This window comes from Erpetoichthys calabaricus, chromosome 2 (assembly GCF_900747795.2).
Source record: "Erpetoichthys calabaricus chromosome 2, fErpCal1.3, whole genome shotgun sequence".
NCBI classification, from domain to species: Eukaryota; Metazoa; Chordata; class Cladistia; order Polypteriformes; family Polypteridae; genus Erpetoichthys; species Erpetoichthys calabaricus.
The window spans coordinates 319242991-319263051 of NC_041395.2; the positions used below are offsets into that span (position 1 = coordinate 319242991).

A 20061-nucleotide genomic window follows, 5' to 3' on the forward strand; every position below is an offset into this window, starting at 1 on the left:
CAAGTATGTAAAACGGAAGACGTGAAGGTAAAATAACAGCAAACAATGTTAAGTACTTGAACGTTTTACAATTTAAAAAAAATCCGAAACTGAGCACGTAATTATATTAAACGTAAATATAAACAAAAATTCTAGTAACGCAACGCCCGCGCCGTGTCGCTTTTCCACTGGTTTGCCGGCGTGATTTAAGACACGCGCATGCGTGCTGCTCGCCACCACGGTAGCCTCGGCTGATGCGCATGCTCTAGTTGAAACGCGGAAGTGAGTGACGCACACAGATTCAGCCAGAGACTCGGAAATAAACAAAACAAATTAACGCCATTCGCTTGGAAAAAGAGGGGGGCAGCCGGGCAGTGCCTTTGGGCACGACAGCTGTTTTATTGGTCACGACGATACAACGAGGTTCCTAAATGCACTTGGAAAATGTGTTTTGGCCAAGAAGACTCTGGTTATACGTGTGAATTATTCCGTTTTTCCTCGACGTTTTCTTTAAAGGTAAACCCATTTATGTGTTCGTAAAACGGTTACTTTTTTGGTGTGTGGTGGTCGATGGTGAATGGTATTGGCACCCATATTTAATGCAGTTACTGCCTATAGTAGAGCGCATTTGAAACTGCTAGACCTTGGAGGCTCACTTAAATTAATTAACGTGTCTCTCGATGGAAACTGACAGTTGGGAATTCGCATTTAGACGGAAGACGGAAGGTGTGCAGTTCCAGGGAATTCTCGGCAGTCATCGTCTGTATTGTCTGCTAAGAAAAGCACCGTGTTGGTGGCGTGCAGGCACCCTCGACTTTTGGTCTTCGTCTTAGCCCCGAACAGTCGTTGTGTCATGTTGAGCAGGCAGCGTGCTCTAGTGGCTGAGGAGCTGCCGTCCGGTCCCGAGCCAGTCGTTTAGCAGTACGTCTGCTTTTAAAGTGACTGCATATAGACGTCCGATAATTGTTTCGGTTTTGCACTTTTGATATACCGTGACGATTGATTATTTAGAGCGGAGACTTCCCCGCAGAACACACTCGACGTTCTATTTGATTTACATACGTCAATATTTAACCATAACGGGGTCCCAGAGTAAGTCGCTTATCATGAAATGCGGAATATATCATTCCATGACGACTGCGTAATGCCGGAACAAAAAAAAAAAAAACTTTCGCATGGAACCAGCTTGCCATTGCGATTTTCAAAACTAATCTTTGTATAGTACCTCTCATAGCAGACGGCACCACAGGGCATTTTACAGAACAAAGCATTCATGGTCAAGTATTTGTTGGACAAAACAGTAATGACGGCTACTAAACAAGCCAATGGTATTTAAAATGTATTAACAACTATAAACAGTACACAGGAACTGAAAATATGAGTAATTAATGAAAGATGGTGTAGGAGTTCTGTTGTAAGGGTTCACATTAATAAATCTGACATCTTTCTATAACTCGGGTCACTTATGGGCTTGTTCTTGGTGAATTAAATGCCGTGTGTCACAGTATCTGAGCAGTCATTCTGAAGACATCCTTAGTAATCCCACACACATGTTGGGCTTTTGCATGAATTTGTAAAAACAACTTTGTGACAATTCGCATTAAGATGATTGGTTTGCAGCGACCTCTGTCACAAGCAAGTCAGAAAGAAGGCCAAGTCAGTTTCTTTCAGGCAGTAGCCATTGTCTTCTTTTTTTTTTTTTTTTTTCTTTTCTTAAATTTCAGCTGTTGCTACCAGGCTGCAGATTTCGGTTCCCAAGGGTGAAGAGCAACAGATTTAAGAAATCATTTATTCCTAGAGCTTATAATCATTTTGAATCCTGTTACTTGTAGGAAGGCTTCTGAATTCTGATCTTGTGTACTGTTAAAAGTCATTTTCCTTCTTTGTACTAATATTAACACTTGTTTTCAGACGTTGTGTCTTTGCTTACTTTCTTATATCTGTGTAACAATGCATTATGTTTGTTCTTTCCTGCTGCTAAAAATAAAGTCTACCAAACCTAACAAAAGAATAAAAGTTGGTAAAAAAGAAGGAACACCTCATGGAAGGTGTTGTTTAAATAGAATGAATTTACTGCTTTTTGCAGTGGTCCAAGGTGTAAGTGTAGTTCACAGATACAGTCTTTTGTAGTTGCAGTGAAGAAAATGCTGCGTTCCATTCGAACTGGCAAGTTAGAATTTCTGAGTTTCTAGTTGGAATTTTCAACTGGAACGTCCCCACCAGTCAGATTTCCTGTTCAGAATCTTGGGTCTGGTCTGTCATGTCAGAGTTTGTCCGACTTCAATGCAAAATGACAACATATGCTGTAAACTTTAGTGAGAGCTGTAGTATTGTACTGTTTATTAGAATTTCTGTCAATTTATGTCTCGTTAAGTCATTCACACACAAAGAGTACTGTCCAAATTCTATCTGTGGACTTGTCACTACGGTGTTAGGATGCGCAAAATATGATGTGATGCATTATCAAATGGTATTCATTCCAACTAAGGTTTTTCTGGAGGCCTCCATATTGGTTTTTCTGAACGTGTAACTGGAACGAAGTCAACTCGGGTGTGATGTCATTTCCCGCTCTGACATCCAGCTTCCGAGGTAATTGGAAGGAAGCATGAATTACAAAGTGCTGTATGAAGGAAAGAGATCACAAATTCATTGTATCTATTTGTTTAAAGCTTTAACTTGGAAAGGAAAAGAATTTCAAAAGATGTTCCATTATGTTAAAGGTTCCGTCGGACATGAAGAACCTTTGGTGTGACCTCTTTTCTGGGTGAACCCGAGTTCCACTCCGGCTCACAAAAGTAGTCTTTTGTTTATATGGCACTGGTGCATTGTGATGCACTGAACGCTGTACACCCTAACTTTTAATCTTGACTTGTTGTTCTGCTCCTCCATTTCTCCAGTCTTTGTTCAATCCGTATTTTCCTTCAAGAAGTGTCTGTTCTTCCTCTGCCTGTCCCTGGCTGACTGTCCTTCCTCTCTCCATACAAGATCTGACAGTGCTTCTGTGTTCTTGATGTAAAGCCGTGGAATGATCTCCTTTTGGCAATTCGAACTGCACCCATTTTACTTATTAGGCACCCTTTGAAAACGCATATATTTATTAAATATTTTGGAAAATGCTTAGAGTGTCTTCTTCAGTGTAGCTACTGTTGTACTGACAAGGAGTTCAGGACACTGATTTGTGTATTTGTCTAATCTCAGGTGTAATTTATATAGCAGTAATACTTCTCGTTCCTGGTTTTAAATCTAGCATATATTATAACTTGCTTTTGTAAGATTCCTTGGGTAAAGGCGTCTGCTGAATAAATGATAACACAGAAGTCGGCAAAGAACTTTCAAAGAAGAAGGAGGTTAAACATTATACCGGTAATAAACCTGTATTATATACATGAGTGATGTTTTGATTTTGCATTGAACCTGCTGGTTAGGATAGTCAAACGCCGAAAGTGAGGAACTGTCAGAGAAAATTTGCTGCTTAACTTAAATGAGCATTATTTAAAGTACACTTAAACATCACTGTAATTATTTCAGTAGCTGTTAATACTGATCAAAAGATGAAAGGGAACTTCCTCTTTTATCAACCATCTCCCTATGACCAGACGACCGGTGATATTTAGAGATGTTCGTATATTGGGGTTGTTCTGGTATCTACTTGATCGGTTGAGCTTTAGAATATGGGTTTGTGAGGTGAGGTTTTGTTTAATGATTGGCATATTTGAAACACTCAAAAGTTTGTTTTATCCCCACCCCCATTTTAAATGTGAAATTTATCTCCTCCCCTGCCCCCCCCCATGACTGTGATTTCACCCCACAAGGAGGTGTCTGGCAAGTCGGCTGTATGCAGCATGATCAAAGCCAAATGCTGTAAAAACAAGCAAACCCCAAAGACCCACTTCATTATACGTCATATAAAATTACAGTCATTTAATGGTGCCAGCTGCCACCGTTCGTTTGGTTTCTTCGTATGACCTGCTTTTTCCCAGCCATTCATTATTATTATTTTTGGCTGCAGACCCACACCCAATCCCCCTCGGTCTTCGCTCGGCAGATTCCTCGCACTGGATTCCTTCCCCTTCCTCGGAAGTTGAATTGCCACGATTTATGCTTGATTTACCGTTTATTCAAAAGTTCAATAGCGTACCATGCAGTTAAGTTTTAATTTATTCATTTTGTCGCGGTGGGGGGCTTTTTTGCTACATGTGGATGTGTTTAACAGGAGCTGTTCTCGTGGCGCTGAGGGTTGCTGCTCTGTTTCTAAAAATGCTTATTCCTGGTGTGGCTGTTGCTGTTTGTTTTAAATGTGAAACTGTAATTCATTAGGGACTGGGTTTGGGCATTCTGGAAATACATCTATGTGCTTATACTGATGTGAAGGAGTATTGTTTTGGATATCTTTTTTTTGTTTGTCTGTTTATTAATTTTTAAATGTTAGCTTTAGGAAGGGACATGTTGTTTATATTACCTCAAGATCTAATTTGATAACATCCATGGTGATGAATTGTTAAAGACCAATGTGAGCTCTCTGGAGTGTTGCAAATGAATACAAATATTATGTACTGTGATCTAAGAAACGCGCTTTGAGTAGATGCCAGGGTTGCCTAGTAGAACAGAATGCTTCAGGGCTGGAGTGGGCACTTGCTGTTATTTAATTTATTGTATGTATAGTGATTTTTTTTTTTCTTTCTTTAAGCACCACTAAACAAAGAATATTATTATCCTCACCATCTTTAAAGAAACATTCTAAATCTGTCACTAAATGTTATAGAGAAGGTTCACATTAACACAGATGGTAACATGTTGCTCACATGCTGTGTGTGAGGGGCACATATTTTAGGAAATTTCTTTCCTTCTGCAGGTTGAATCTCATTGTAATGTAATTCATGGGACCATAAATAATTGTTATACTGAAATTTTGTTATAACAAATATGGGGAAAATATAAAAAGGAACTTCTTAAACTTCAAAAAATGTTATTTGGAAATGAGACGTTAGATGTGACTTTTTTTCTACAGAAATATTAATACAGAAAACTTTTTTCGTTCAAAAAAAAAAAGTTTTTAATTGCACTTTTTTTTTTTTTAGCAGTATTCATGACCACATTTTCTACATCATAAATACAGTATGTTTTAAATACACTTTACAGGACATCAGTGCTAAACAATAAATAAATAATCCTGGATCTTTTGTACTTTAAACTGATGCAGTTTCTACCTTTTTTTTAATTTGTTCATCGCAAAGAAAACTTTGAGAAAGTTGAACAGTATTTTACTACCACACACACGACACAGCTGCCTATGCTGATATTCAGTGGAGCACCGATTCCGAATTCAGCTGTGTGTATGATGTTGTGCCTACACTCTCGTTGAGACTGTCCGAGACCAGAAATTTTGCAACACATTGTCTTGGCCCTGCACACCCCAGCTGAGAAGATTGCACTACGGAGTAGAGTGTGAATGATGTTGCTTCATGCATTAACAAAACACAGTCTACTTAGAAAAAAGCCAGCTTTACCCTTTGTTATATAGCTCCTCTGAGTTTCTAGTTCAGTTGAACTTATTGATGAGGACCCCGAAAGACTTGTAGCAGCGCACCACCTCTACATCCACTTCCTGAATAGTCACTAGGCATCAACGCTGTTTGATGTGCCTAAAGTCAGTAACCATGGGGGCATTCCACAATGCACACTTATTGAGTAAGCCTCACTTAAATCATAACACCCAGCCTATCTGAGCCAGTTTCGATTCTATTAAAGAAGATTAGGGCAAGAAGCACTTGTTAACTGAGGCAGCTCAGCCTCATGGACCTTACTATAGTGTTGAAGAGTGAGAGTGCATGAAGTTCCCACTCGATGAGAAACAAAACCTCGGAGAAAGTTTCTGAGGATATTCTTAGTAATAATATTTTAAGTGAATCTTGCATGTTCTTTACAAAATGGTAAAGCATTATAACCTCAACTATCCTTTGAAAATAAACAACAGTTAAATGATGGTATTCATAGCGCTTTGAGTACTGAGAAAAGCGCTATATAAATGTAATGAATTATTATTATTATTATTATTATTATTATTACCACCTATTTCTTAGTGACAGGATTTTGTACCGTATTTAATTTTGCTGCATTCTTGGTTACACTATTGTTAAAATCTGATATTCATTGGAAAGTGGTAAAACATTAAAAGCGTACACCGTTTATTGAAAAACAACAAGCATTAATAATAAGTTACATTTTTAAATTGTTTTACCATTATCCCAGTTGGTGTTTTGTCAGGGAGAGACAAAAGGAAAAGATAAAAAAATAAAAAGTTAAAAAGGGAGTGCTCATAATGTTACAATTGTCCATTATAATTGTACCAGTTTTAAGTTGGTAAACCTCTTGATACTAAAGTAGCACAAATTTTTATTATATATGTATAATATATAAAATTCACTAAGACCATGGCAAGCAAGACGCACGCAAGACAGAGCCCCGCCCACCAACAATTCACTAAGCAGCCAACCATGGCACACAAGACAGAGACCAGACCATGGCAAGCAAGACAAAGCCACACCCGCCAACTCACAGCTCCCCGCCCACCAACTCTAAGACCATGGGATACGCACGACAGAGACCCGCCCGCCAACTCTAACCCTCCTCCCAAGTCCACCCTCGCTCTCAAGGCACGCAGCACCTCACCAAACACCACCTCTGTCGCTTTCGTCCACATGCACCTCTGAACCCCGTTGACTTTTCATTGTTCTTTTCGGTTCTGGCTGCTTTTCTATATATAATCCATCAAGTCGCCCGACCATGGGATACGCACACACGCAAGACAGAGCCCCACCCGCCAACTCTAACCCTCCTCCCGCGTCATGGGGTACGCACGACAGAGCCCCGCCCGCCAACTCTAGTACTTACTGTCGCCGGTTGCATTAATAAGCAACCTTTATGGCGTCACATGCACGTACTTACACTGACGACAAATATGACAGCTCTTCCTCATGAACAAGATTTCGCAAGACGGGAAAAACGGCTGCAACATTACCTTCACGTTGTTTTCCTTTTATTTCTGATCCCGTTCAACAACTATGTGGTGACATTGACTTCTCAACTGTGACTCTGGAACAACTCAGTACGTGAGCTATATTAAGCGTCACCAATGAAGACTCGCTACACCTTAATAAACAGGTACTGAAATTTATCCCCACCGACGAAGTAACTTTCACCAGTGTTGACTCCATCGTCACAGACAATCCCGCACATCAACTTTCATTCCCCGAAGAATTTCATAGCAGTCTTACTCCCACTGGCATGCCTCCGCATAAACTCAAACTTAAAATTGGTTCAGTCGTCATGCTTCTCAGAAACCTCATGCCAGCAAGAAGTCTCTGTAAAGGCACTAGACTGACTGTTACCAGCAATCACCACAATGTACTGGAGTGTAAAACAATCACAGCTGCTACCTCACAAACTGTCCATATTCCCCGGATTTCCATGACCCCATCAGATTCAAATTTGCCTTTTACTTTTACACGCAGACAATTTCCTGTTAGATTGGCCTTTGCAATAACAATTAATAAGGCACAGGGACAAACTTTCAAAAAGATATTCCTGTATCTGCCAAAACCAGTTTTCAGTCACGGACAATTGTATGTTGCTCTCTCCAGAGTTACATCTTTTCATTCACTCACAGTTGTATCCTCAAACCCACCCCATTTGGACAACTGTGTCGTTCAGGAAGTGTTCACCCATCAATAAATAATTATGCGGTATATGCTACGCTGTGGGTTGGCTAGTAATAGTGTAATGCACAAGAAGAAGCCAGACTTCAAGACCTACTAGGATCAACACTGGTGCGCTCCGGTCCTTGTGTACTACGAAAAGCTTTTAAACTACCAGCCAAAATAATGTACATTGTGAAAAATTAAAAGTAACATATTAAATAGGTTAAATTTCACACCTCAATAATTAATGAGACTTCACCTCATTATTATTTTTTCTTAGTCATATAATATACAGTGCATCTGGAAAGTATTCACAGCGCATCACTTTTTCCACATTTTGTTATGTTACAGCCTTATTCCAAAATGGATTAAATTCATTTTTTTCCTCAGAATTCTACACACAACACCCCATAATGACAACATGAAAAAAGTTTACTTGAGGTTTTTGCAAATTTATTAAAAATAAAAACATTGAGAAAACACATGTACATAAGTATTCACAGCCTTTGCCATGAAGCTCAAAATTGAGCTCAGGTACATCCTGTTTCCCCGATCATCCTTGAGATGTTTCTGTAGCTTAATTGGAGTCCACCTGTGGTAAATTCAGTTGGTTGGACATGATTTGGAAAGGCACACACCTGTCTATATAAGGTCCCACAGTTGACAGTTCATGTCAGAGCACAAACCAAGCATGAAATCAAAGGAATTGTCTGTAGACCTCCGAGACAGGATTGTCTCGAGGCACAAATCTGGGGAAGGTTACAGAAAAATTTCTGCTTGTTTGAAGGTCCCAATGAGCACAGTGGCCTCCATCATCCGTAAGTGGAAGAAGTTCGAAACCACCAGGACTCTTCCTAGAGCTGGCCGGCCATCTAAACTGAGCGATCAGGGGAGAAGGGCCTTAGTCAGGGAGGTGACCAAGAACCCGATGGTCACTCTGTCAGAGGTCCTCTGTGGAGAGAGGAGAACCTTCCAGAAGGACAACCATCTCTGCAGCAATCCACCAAGCAGGCCTGTATGGTAGAGTGGCCAGACGGAAGCCACTCCTTAGTAAAAGGCACATGGCAGCCCGCCTGGAATTTGCCAAAAGGCACCTGAAGGACTCTCAGACCATGAGAAAAAAAATTCTCTGGTCTGATGAGACAAAGATTGAACTCTTTGGTGTGAATGCCAGGCATCACGTTTGGAGGAAACCAGGCACCGCTCATTACTACCTACCTACCTACCTACCTACCAGGCCATTACCATCCCTACAGTGATGGCAGCATCATGCTGTGGGGATGTTTTCCACCGGCAGGGACTGGGAGACTAGTCAGGATAAAGGGAAAGATGACTGCAGCAACGTACAGACACATCCTGGATGAAAACCTGCTCCAGAGCGCTCTTGACCTCAGACTGGGGCGACGGTTCATCTTTCAGCAGGACAACGACCCTAAGAACACAGCCAAGATATCAAAGGAGTGGCTTCAGGACAACTGTGAATGTCCTTGAGTGGCCCAGCCAGAGCCCACACTTGAATCCGATTGAACATCTCTGGAGAGATCTTTAAATGGCTGTGCACCGACGCTTCCCATCCAACCTGATGGAGCTTGAGAGGTGCTGAAAAGAGGAATGGGCGAAACTGGCCAAGGATAGGTGTGCCAAGCTTGTGGCATCATATTCAACAAGACTTGAGGCTGTAATTGCTGCCAAAGGTGCATTGACAGAGTATTGAGCAAAGAATGTGAATACTTATGTACATGGGATTTCTCAGTTTTTTTTTATTTTTAATAAATTTGCAAAAACCTCAGTAAACTTTTTTTCACGTTGTCATTATGGGGTGTTGTGTGTAGAATTCTGAGGGGGAAAAAATGAATTTAATCCATTTTGGAATAAGGCTGTAACATAACAAAATGTGGAAAAAGTGATGTGCTGTGAATACTTTCCGGATGCACTGTGTGTGTGTGTGTGTGTGTGTGTGTGTGTGTGTATATAATATGTGTGTGTATGTATGTGTGTGTGTATGTGTGTGTGTGTGTGTATATAAAATATATATAAAATATATATAATAATAATAATAATTTCCCTCACTAGTTGCATATGAAATATACAGAATGTTTGTTTTATAATTGAGGATACTCCAGTAAAATAAAAACACACATTATAAAAAGGATCAAGTCTGGTCGGGTATCTGTGACGACTTTCATACAGATGTTTGTGGTTGCATTCAGTGTCAGATGTGATAAGTGAATCTCTGTGAAATACATTTGTCCAGAGTCGTATCAGTGACACCAGATGATGTTATTTTGACTTCCCCAAATATCGTACGTTTTAATAGACTGCACTCATGTGAATGATGGCAGTGCCAAGCTAATTAGAGACTGAAAATATAAAGTACAAATGATTCATCGCATCATTGCAAAGGTCAGTCCTTTTGAATTGATGAGGACAAACTCCTTTAGTAGGAGTGACATTGGACCATCACACCAGTGGCAGAAGCTGCAGCTTTCTTTTTGGTTGTTAAATGTAGTGTATGTTTTCATATTCTCAATGTACTGTTGTGATAATTCTGAAGTCAGTTGTGTTCTTCTATATAATTTTAAATTTCTGTTAAATGATTTATATTGCTATTGTATACTTGTTTTTAAGTGTTTGAAATATGACATTCACAAAGCAGTACGTTTACAGTCAAACTGGGGGATTCAAAAGAAACTTAAAAAAAAATTAAGTAATTAAACCATTAATAACATTATTCAATGTACAAATTCAGAATTGTAATGTGGTTTGACATTGGCCTGCTATGGATTGCCTCGCATCCTCTCTTGCTTTCTTTACATCAGGCGCACTTTTTATTTGTGTTATAGCTCAACTTTTATTTCTTCATCAACTTCTGTACAGACTGTCACTGTCTCTGTTACACATTCTTCTGTTTTATGACAATTTAAAACTTTAAAGTTTTCCAAGCTGTCCCATAATACATCATGCGTCCCATCAGTTTTCTGCTTAGTCACAGGTACTCCGTCTTCAAATACTGCACTCTCCTCTGAGCTATCCAAACCATCATAGATGCTATCGATAATCCGCTGTCAGGGCTGCTTTAATCTCATGAGTGTGCACGTAATTGTGAGTTGCTCAAGCCGGTTTTGAATTAATGAGAAACACTTTGCATTTATGGAACCGACTGAGATTAAAAAGGTGACTTAATCAAGTGAGGTTTACTGAGCTAAATCTCGGTTTCATGAGCTGACTTTGTGTAATAATCCCGTTTTCATGGCTGTTGAGATGCACACTACTAAAAATGTTCAATGACTGTTCTACTCTGTCTAATCCTCCTTTGTCCCATTAGTGCAGAAACATTTCAGAATTTCTGAAAGTGAAATGACCTGGTGTCCTATTATAGTCCAAGGTATACTGGGAGAAAAGAAAAGGGAACATGACTGTTCCTTGTGGTGCTCCAGTGTTGCTTACATTTACATCAGAAACATAGTCCTTGAGTCCCACAAACTGTGGGCTGCCTAACGAATAATCCATTATGCAAGATATGGGGGATAAGCATGTCCTAAACAGAGATGGCCAAATAGCACTGAAGGCAAAGGACAAGACCAAAAAAACAACATCCTCCCAGAGTTGCCAGATATGTTCAGATGAGAATAAGCCTTGTGGAGCAAATAGATAATTTCATCCTCCGCTCCAATTTTATTTCAATTGACAGACTGTATTGGGTCCAAGTGGTCCTTCACAAGAAGACTCCTGTAGTCCAACAGCAACCTGTTAAATGGTCTTACTGGACGCAGCAGCCACTGGTTTGAAGTCCTAAGGTGAAGAGGCACCTGCTTTCTTTGGAACAAAGTGACACAATCCGATTCTGCCCTATGATTCTATATTTCCGTTAGGGATGCTAAGATGAGGTTTTTTTTTTTGTTTTTTTTTTTTTTTTTGGCCGATACCGATTTCCATGTTACTTGATCAGTCGATTTCTCTCTCTTTCCCCCACCACCTTTAAAAACTTAACCACACTAAGCTCTTATAGCTAGACTCTTAGAAGCCTCATGTCCTATATTAAAGTATATTTTTATAACTGAACTATAGACCCACGGTTTTCAAACTGTGGTACGCATACCACTGGTGGTACTTCAAGTCATGCCAAGTGGTACTCGTGTGGTCCTTTATTTTTCACGAATCGATGTTGCTAGAATGCCAGTATGTTGCATATAATCATATATAAGTATACTACTGTAAATGCGTGGAAGACTCCAAGGCGGCTTTTATTAGGCACTTTAACGTCATAATTATAGTCATAATAGTGATTATAGTGACTTTTTCTTCAAAACAACACGGGCGTAAATTAACGATTCATTGACAGTGGTACTTCAGTTTACTGGTCCTTGTTGGTACTTGTTCAAAAAAGTTTGAAAACCATGGCTATAGACCACAAGTATTAACTGTTCAGTTTTTATTAGCAAATGTAAAGTCTGTAGGCTTATTGTTCAGTGACCATAAAACACTAAAATAAATACAATTTCCTTAAAATACGTACTTTAATAAAATATGTACATTAATATTTATCCATAATACATATGGCACAAAAGAAAATGCTTCTCATAAACAATATGACAGTTTGTAATTATTTTTTTCTGTAATGTACCTATCTGAAACAAGGCTTAATTTAAAAAAAAAAAAAAAAAAAAAAGAGGTTTTCACCATTTCTCTAATAACAAATGTGTATGTAGTATAGAAGAAGCCCGGACACAGTCAGACACTGAGACAGCCAGAAGTCCCAAAACACACACTATTCCTGCTCATCCTTTACAGCACAAAGCACCACCAATAGCTCACAATCCTCTGCTTTCTCTTCTTCTTTGCTGCCTCCACTCCACTCCTCTCTTTGCAAGCTGTGTCCTCTGCCTCCCGACCCCGGCCTCCCGAATGGAGTGAGGCAGCCTCCTTTCTACTGTACCCGAAAGCGCTCCAGGTGCTTTCCGATCAACTTCTGGTAGCACTTTAAGGTGTGGTGGAAGTGCTGCATGTGAAACCAGCTCCTCTTCTGGCAGCACTTCTGGGTGTGTGCCAAGGCTCTGGAGCTGCCCGGGCAGCTTCTAAGCTCCAAGCCCGTGGCCCCGATGCATGGGGGGGGGGGGGGGGGCTGCCTTCTCGTGTCCCGGGGGAGGTACTGCTGATGACATGTTCTCTCCTCAGAAGGACGTCCCGACCATGCAAGGACCCCAGGCCGTCTGTCACAGTAGATACACAATCAATTGATACTGGCAATTAAACAGTTTCAATATAAATATATATGCACTTCTAGGTTTTAGTCATATTAAATCATTAATTGCACTACAGCTTTTTGATGTTAAAAATATACATTTACTATATTTTCTACAGATTTTTTTCTTCATTGTATCCGCTGGACGGTCATAATTCTTGAAGTGACATTATAAAATATGGATTACCATTTTAATTATGTAGTACTTGTTTCTTACCACAACTTATACTGTATGGCACACAGCAACAAATAATAAACACAGTACAAATCTTTAAAAAATGCCTGTTGTTTACCAAATGGCAGTTTCAAATTCATCTATCTTTTTCAAATTAAAAGTGTAAGCTTCTGCATTTTAAACAAGCTTGCTGTCTAAACACAAGTGGTGTCTGTTTTAGTGTAAAGCAGGCATGTCAAACTCACTACCATTGGTGGGCCGCTTCGACTGCCATACGTGTGTCAGCGGGCCGTACTATAACAAATACTATTATAGTATTATACTATTATACAAAGTTACTGTAGCTTTCTTTCCAATACTGAAAACTTTAAAAAATGTAACGCTTAAAGTTTAAAGTGTAAAGAAAAGCAATTTATTTCCATGCAGTCTCCATACAACAGTGTAGAATTAGAGTCTTAACCTCTTAGCTAGGTCCTTATTATATTACTAGGCTCACCCGCCTTTTAAGGCGACTGACTTTTATCCTCAATTTGTGTGCGCTCCATGTGTACATCAGGCATGTAAGTGTAGGGAATGAGAACATCAAAGTGCCCATTCATAACATCTCCCGAAAACCTAAGCTTTTTTATCCCCTGGAGTGCCTTTCCAAACTTGGAGCGTAGGACTCCATAGTAATATACTTGAAACTCATAGGGGAACAACTCTTCCGCTGCCATTAGCTCAGAAATGGTACCATAAGTTTGAGACTTTGACATTTCAGTGAGATACTGAAGCTCATTTGTATAAGAGATTCCTGACTGCATCATTGTAAATGGCTGAAACCTTGACCAATTACTTAAAACATGTCGTACAATGTCAGCCCGAATCTGTACCGCTAAAGACGGAGTTTCATGCACTAAATAAGCTATAGATGAGAATAAGCAAGCACCATCTCCCCTGATATGAGGCATTTGTACTCCATCAACATTAATTATTTCCAGAGACATAATTTTGTCTATTTTTCCAGCGCATCGCGCACAAAAGCAAGGGAACGATGGGAGCACCAGAACTCTGCTCACATCGCGTCGCTTCGTACCGTAAGCCCCAAGAAGTAAGCCTGTGATAAGCGGAATACCGCTACGCTTTGCACTCACGGGACGGAAAGACAATCCCGACCGCTTTTATATAGTGTCTTGATGATTGATATTCATTATATTATATTCATTGCTTATATAGGAGTCTTACAGTGTGAGATCTATTTCTTTTGTCCCGACACTTGGCATCTCTTGTTAGTAACCAGTTCGTCAATATCAGGCTTGAAATCTTGTGCAGCTGCAACTTTTATGAGGGATGAAAGGTGCTCGACGGTAAGTCTTGAGCGATGTGGAGTTTTGGTAGCTTTCATTAACAAAAACAATTGCTCACAAAGGTAAGTGCTTCCGAACATTGATAGTACTCTCGATGCCAACTTACGGATCTGCACATACGAGGGTGGCAGGGAAGCATACAAGCCTGGCACACCAACCTTGTTGTATTTTGCCTTCAGAATAGAATCTGACTGCACTTCAATCAATTCCATTTGGATATTCTCGGGCGCATTCTCAACGTTGTAAGAGAACAGCGCAATGCCCTGCATGTTTGTGTGAACTGAAATCACGAAAATGCTCACTGAATTCATTGCTCAGTAATTCAAGTTGGAAAAGAAATCCTCCAAAAATTTTACTTTACTAAGTTTACTTCAACGTTTATATTGTAAAATAAGCCGATATGCAAAAAGCCACCTGACCTACAATAATTTTACAAACTCAAAATCACAAAAATATGTTAATAAACAACTCGCCAACTCCTGCTTCCACTTCAGATCTTCAGCTGTAGTCTGCACTAACTGTTCGTTACAATACTAGCACAAAATTACATGAAACTAGAGCAAAAAAACGTGAAAATATGCGGGCTATTACTACTCGTGATGGTCAGTTCTGCCCAGTGGCCAGTCTCAGCAGCCCAGTCAGTACTGTAGCCTTAGCAGGGGCGGCTCTAGGCTCGTGGCGGCCCTGGGCAGAGAAAGAATCGGTGGCCCTTTCGCCTGGCAATGTCAATACGGTATCTTATGCACGGCGGATGGCCACATCCGTTGCGGACACTGCATAGCCGCCTCGTGCTCATGACACACTTCTGTATACGCGTGTCCGTAACTTGAAAACCAAGTGGCGGCCCATGATATTCTCATTACAGCAAAACATTATAATACTACATATAGCTTACTGCTCCGACTCTAGCGACATTTGTAAATACAGCGAACTAATTAACAAGAAACAATGTTTTTCGGCCACATTGCCGTCAGCTGTGTCGTTATTTTCTCTTTCTGTTTTATATTCAATATATATTGGTGTGGCGGCCCCTGGGATTTGGCGGCACTGTGCAGGTGCACAGTTTGCACATGCCTAAGGCCACCCCTGCTGCAGCCTAGCACTTCAGTTGTGACGCTGCGGCTCATTAACTTTGGTCAAGGCTTGTGGCTATACTAGCAGATGATGTTTCCGGTACCGTAATGCCATGGGAAAACGCGCTTTTGTCAGAAGGCAGAAGTAAGAAAAGTCAATAAGTAACACCGAAGATGCAGAATGATTCAATCACAAACGATAGTAATCATTTTATGCAAGTTCAGTGCTAACTAGGATCTGTCATGCGGGCCGCACAGATTTGACATGCCTGGTGTAAAGGACAAAATAAAATTCTCAATTCCTTAAAGAAGCTTTTCTTGCCATTTGTCTTTTTGCACAGGATGACTTTTTTCTAGTTTATTATTCTACTTTCTTTAAGTTAAAAGCTAATATACCAGTCACCTCTCTTTCACTGATAAAACAAGCCTCCACTTGCTGCTATTTGTTTATACCGCAGGATGTTTGCTGCGAAAGAAAAAAGGGGTGCATTCTGGCTCAACTACTGTATTTCCTCGTGTAAAGGAGTAGTGCAACTAAATTACCATAACACTCAGAAAAGAGGGGCTGAAAAGATTAATGTTGGTGATCAGCCTTTCTACTGAACACTAAAGGTCTTTAGTGAAAATTGCCCGATTCCGATTGGCAGCCAGTTGATCGAGGCATTCCTAATTTCCATGCAATAATTCTGATCATCTGCACTTATTGAAGGGTAAGCTTAATTAATTACCTCCAAAGATACTTTGCTAGTAGGGCTTATGAGCCTTGGAAAGAAATTGTTGCCTATATGCACTCTTATGTACCTCAGAAGACCCACAGTAAGAAGTGAATTTTTCTCCAGGCTTCTCTTTCATTATATTTCCACGAACAGAACATTCCTAAGGTTGAGCATTTTTTGTGGAGAGGAGACTGTGCCTACACGACATTTCACTAGTATGCCATCTTTTAAATGAAGGTGGTTTTACATTATGAAAAACTGCATTTTTTCCCTTGAAAAACAGTTTTTTATTTCTTTTTAAATAAATAAATTATCTGACCAACTAGCCTTTTTTATGGGAGCCTTCTTCAAGCTCTCGCCTGTGGGTGTCTCCTGAGTCTTTACTGAATACGGCCTATTTAGGTTTTTTTCTTCAATAAAGTTTGATTTTTAGTTTAATGGAATAAAAAGTCAGATGTGTACACATGCTGAGAGAAGGTGGGATAATATGAGCTTCTCAGTGAGATATTTCAGGTGAACACACTTCTAAGGGTTAGCTACCATTTGGGAATTCATTCAGCATAGCTGAATTTTCCCCCCACTTCCATTTAAAAAGTTCTGTTGCAACCCTGTCCTCTCATGTTGTTTTGCTGTATAAAATAAACGCTAATCTGCTCAGTCAAAAGTGAAATTTTGTGGTCAGACTGTATTTTGAGTGATACGGTACCTGCCTAACAAAAACAAAACATGAGAACAAATCTTTACTTTTTGTACTAATCAAGCAGCAAATCAACAAAGGAATTGTGTTCCTACCAAACGAATAAATGGAAATCCTTATAAAATAGAATGAAGGTGGAAAGTGTAACATTATAAATGGAAACTCTGAAAACTCCTATGACATGTGAAACCATCATTGGTTAAGGGTGCATATATCCTTTTGAGGAGATGTGTAGACACTAGCTTCAATTGTGCATCGCGCCTAAGACATTAGATCAGCCATTCTAGGAATTTAGTATGATACACTTGTGCACACTTATTACGCTTCTGTGGTTTATCTGTTAATTTATTGTGTTCATAATTTTTCCAACATGACGGGTTCACATAACCATACAGATTGGGGTTCTGAAGTTCGGGAGAAACGGGGATCAAATGTGAAAAATATAATAATTGTGCAATGAAGTGCCTTAGTGGACTGAAGGTCATATTGACAAGCTAATAGAAATGAACCACTGTAGTCTTTTTTTTTTTTTTTTGGTAAATGTTTAAATGTATTCATTTTTTAATTAAGTGATTACAGTACTTTATATAAAAAGTTCAATGAAATTCATACTGACACGTCTTTGACAAATACACCATACCCAATAATAAATGTATTTTTGGCATTCAACACACATACAGTCATATACAATATGTATTTGGGGTATCTTTATCATCTATTTATATACACTGTTATGTTTCTGTCATAAGAATTCAAATATTGTTTGTTCGACAATGTTGCAATTTGTACATAGAAACTATCTCTGTATCTACTGTGGCGAGTGCCAGTGGCCAAGAGAGAGAGAAGCAGTGGTACAGAATGGTGGGGGACTTCAGGCCATGAGATTATGGGTTCAAATCCCACTACTGATACTGTGTGGAGAAACAAAAGAAATGTAACCAGTTGTATCTCAAATATTGTAAGTCCCCTTGGTGTCAGCCAAATAAGTAAATGTTCATGTAATTCTGCTGTTTGCCTTTCTAAGGCAGTAAATGTTGAATATGTCATAAGTAGAAGGCAAATGGTAATAGTTTGTGCTCATTTCACCACTTTCCAGGGCTGAGCAGGATCCCAACCAGGGTACAGGATCGATTCCACTGTGTACCTGTAGAGGTTAGTGAGAAGAGATGGAGCTACTCTCGGACATCTAAGAAAGTAAAGGTGCCAGTGCACCTTTTTAACAAGAGTTAAAATGTGCTGTGCCCACTTCAGTTTGTCTATGATAGTCACTCCAAGAACTTTAAAGCTGCTCATTCTTTTAATGGCATCCTGTCTGATATAGACTGAAGTGCGGCCTTCCTTCTGCCTTTTGAAGTCTATGACCAGATCCTTGGTTCTGCTGACATCCAGAGTGGCGTCCTAACACCACAGGTTCAGCAGGCAGACTTTATCTATACATGCTGAAGTCTGCTGGTTAGGAAATTTATAATCCATTTGCATTGGGTGGCACCACATTCTAAGTTAAGGAGTTAATTTTAGTTTAGTGTCATGTAGGTAGGTAGTACTTTATTTGTCCTAAGTGGACATTTAGCTTTTACAGAAGCTGTAGAAATATAACAACAACTCCCCTCAAATATACTATAGTCACCATTTCACATTTGTGAGGGTTAGAAACAAAACAATACATTGGGGATGTTATGAGACATGCTACAGTGGATATATTTAAGGTTTAATTTATTAATTTTATTTAGTTTATTTATTTTTTGTTTACGTACTCTGCTGGTTAAATGGTGCCAGTACAGTGTCACCTGGGATTGCCCATATTGATTAAGAGAGGGGCAGATAAGAAATGAGAAAAAGAAATCAGGAGAAAGGAAATCGAATAGTGAGCTCAAGAAAGGCAAAAGCAGAGAGGGATAGCTAGAGTTCTATGTGAGTTTCTGGTAGAGGCGAGATTAAGAGTGCAAACCACCTTGGGATGAGATGTGTGGATCTGCTGAATAAGCAAGTAAAGGAGCAGTGAAGGCAGTAAATAGCTGGCATAGATTCCATGTTTTTTTTTTTTTTTTTTTTTTTTTTTTTTTGCTTTAAACCAAAAATGGCTTTAATTTTAGAGATGTGTTAATTTTAGGGAATGCTATATTAAATAACACTAATATTATTATGTAAATACGATTTTATGTAATAAAAATTATTTTCAGTATTGTTTATATATTTCTGTCTTATATGATGTTTGTGAGATTCTGCAGTATTTCCACAAGCTCCAAAAATATTCCCATTTATTTCTTCACGGCCAACTCAGAAATAAAGCTGCAAATGTCAAATTTGCAAATCTGGAGGGGCGACTGTATATAACATGAATGCGTAAAATAACTACATATTGTAATTAAGTGCTAAACAGAATGAGAAACTCTACAATTCAAGATTGATTTGGTTATTAAAGTAAAGCTGTATCCAAGAAGGAATGCGGTATCCCATAGAGTAGTTGGACAGATTTCTTTTAAATAAGTCCATTGTTTTTTTCTGTTTAATGTAATTTACTACATCTTTTAGCCATTACCAAGTGGATTGATGTTTTGGATAATAAAGTTAGGCATTTAGTACAGAATTCTTTTCGCAATAAAATTCTCTCTCTCTCTCTCTCTCTCTCTCTCTCTCTCTCTCTCTCTCTCTCTCTCTCTCTCTCTCCCATAATGCACCAAGATCTTTAAATGTAGAAGCTCAGTTGTTCTCGTACTACTGATGTGTTCACCATTGTACAGCAAAGAGAGTAAAGTAGTGGACCACTTATTTGATATAGTCTTCTTGGGCTCCACTTTGAACTGATGGGCTTATGAGCCTTGTTAATTTGAGGGCATTTACTGTTTATGAAAATTCATCTCTGATGCTTACTACTTGCTCCCCTGGATGCTTACAGTTGGTAACAAAGCCATAGACCATCCTGCTTTACAATACTTTTTTTTCTCATCAAAAACTTTTCCCAGGAGCAGTGCTAAGTTTCAATGGAAGAATGCTATTTAGGGATGCAAATTCTGTTTTTATGTCCTCACTAACTGTCTTTAAGACTTGTTTTTGAAAAAAACCCTCAATTACTTAGCTTTGTGTTACATGTTGTTTAGGTGTTTTTTTCCCCTGGTAGTGGGTTTTCTTTGTGTGT

General features: G+C 39.3%; 1 protein-coding gene across 5 annotated transcripts in view; it reads left to right on the forward strand.

The window, feature by feature from the left end:
* The first annotated feature begins 249 nt into the window (after window positions 1-249).
* Window positions 250-20061, forward strand: part of marchf8 (membrane-associated ring finger (C3HC4) 8) — a 201552-nt gene continuing 181740 nt past the window's right edge. For 2 of the 5 annotated variants that reach the window (XM_028795936.2, XM_028795937.2), the window contains exon 1: window positions 262-495. The gene's annotated coding sequence lies outside the window, so the exon portion shown is untranslated. Of the gene's footprint in view, window positions 496-20061 lie in introns of all 5 variants that reach the window. The other 3 variants (XM_051923474.1, XM_028795931.2, XM_028795930.2) reach the window with 3 other exon arrangements.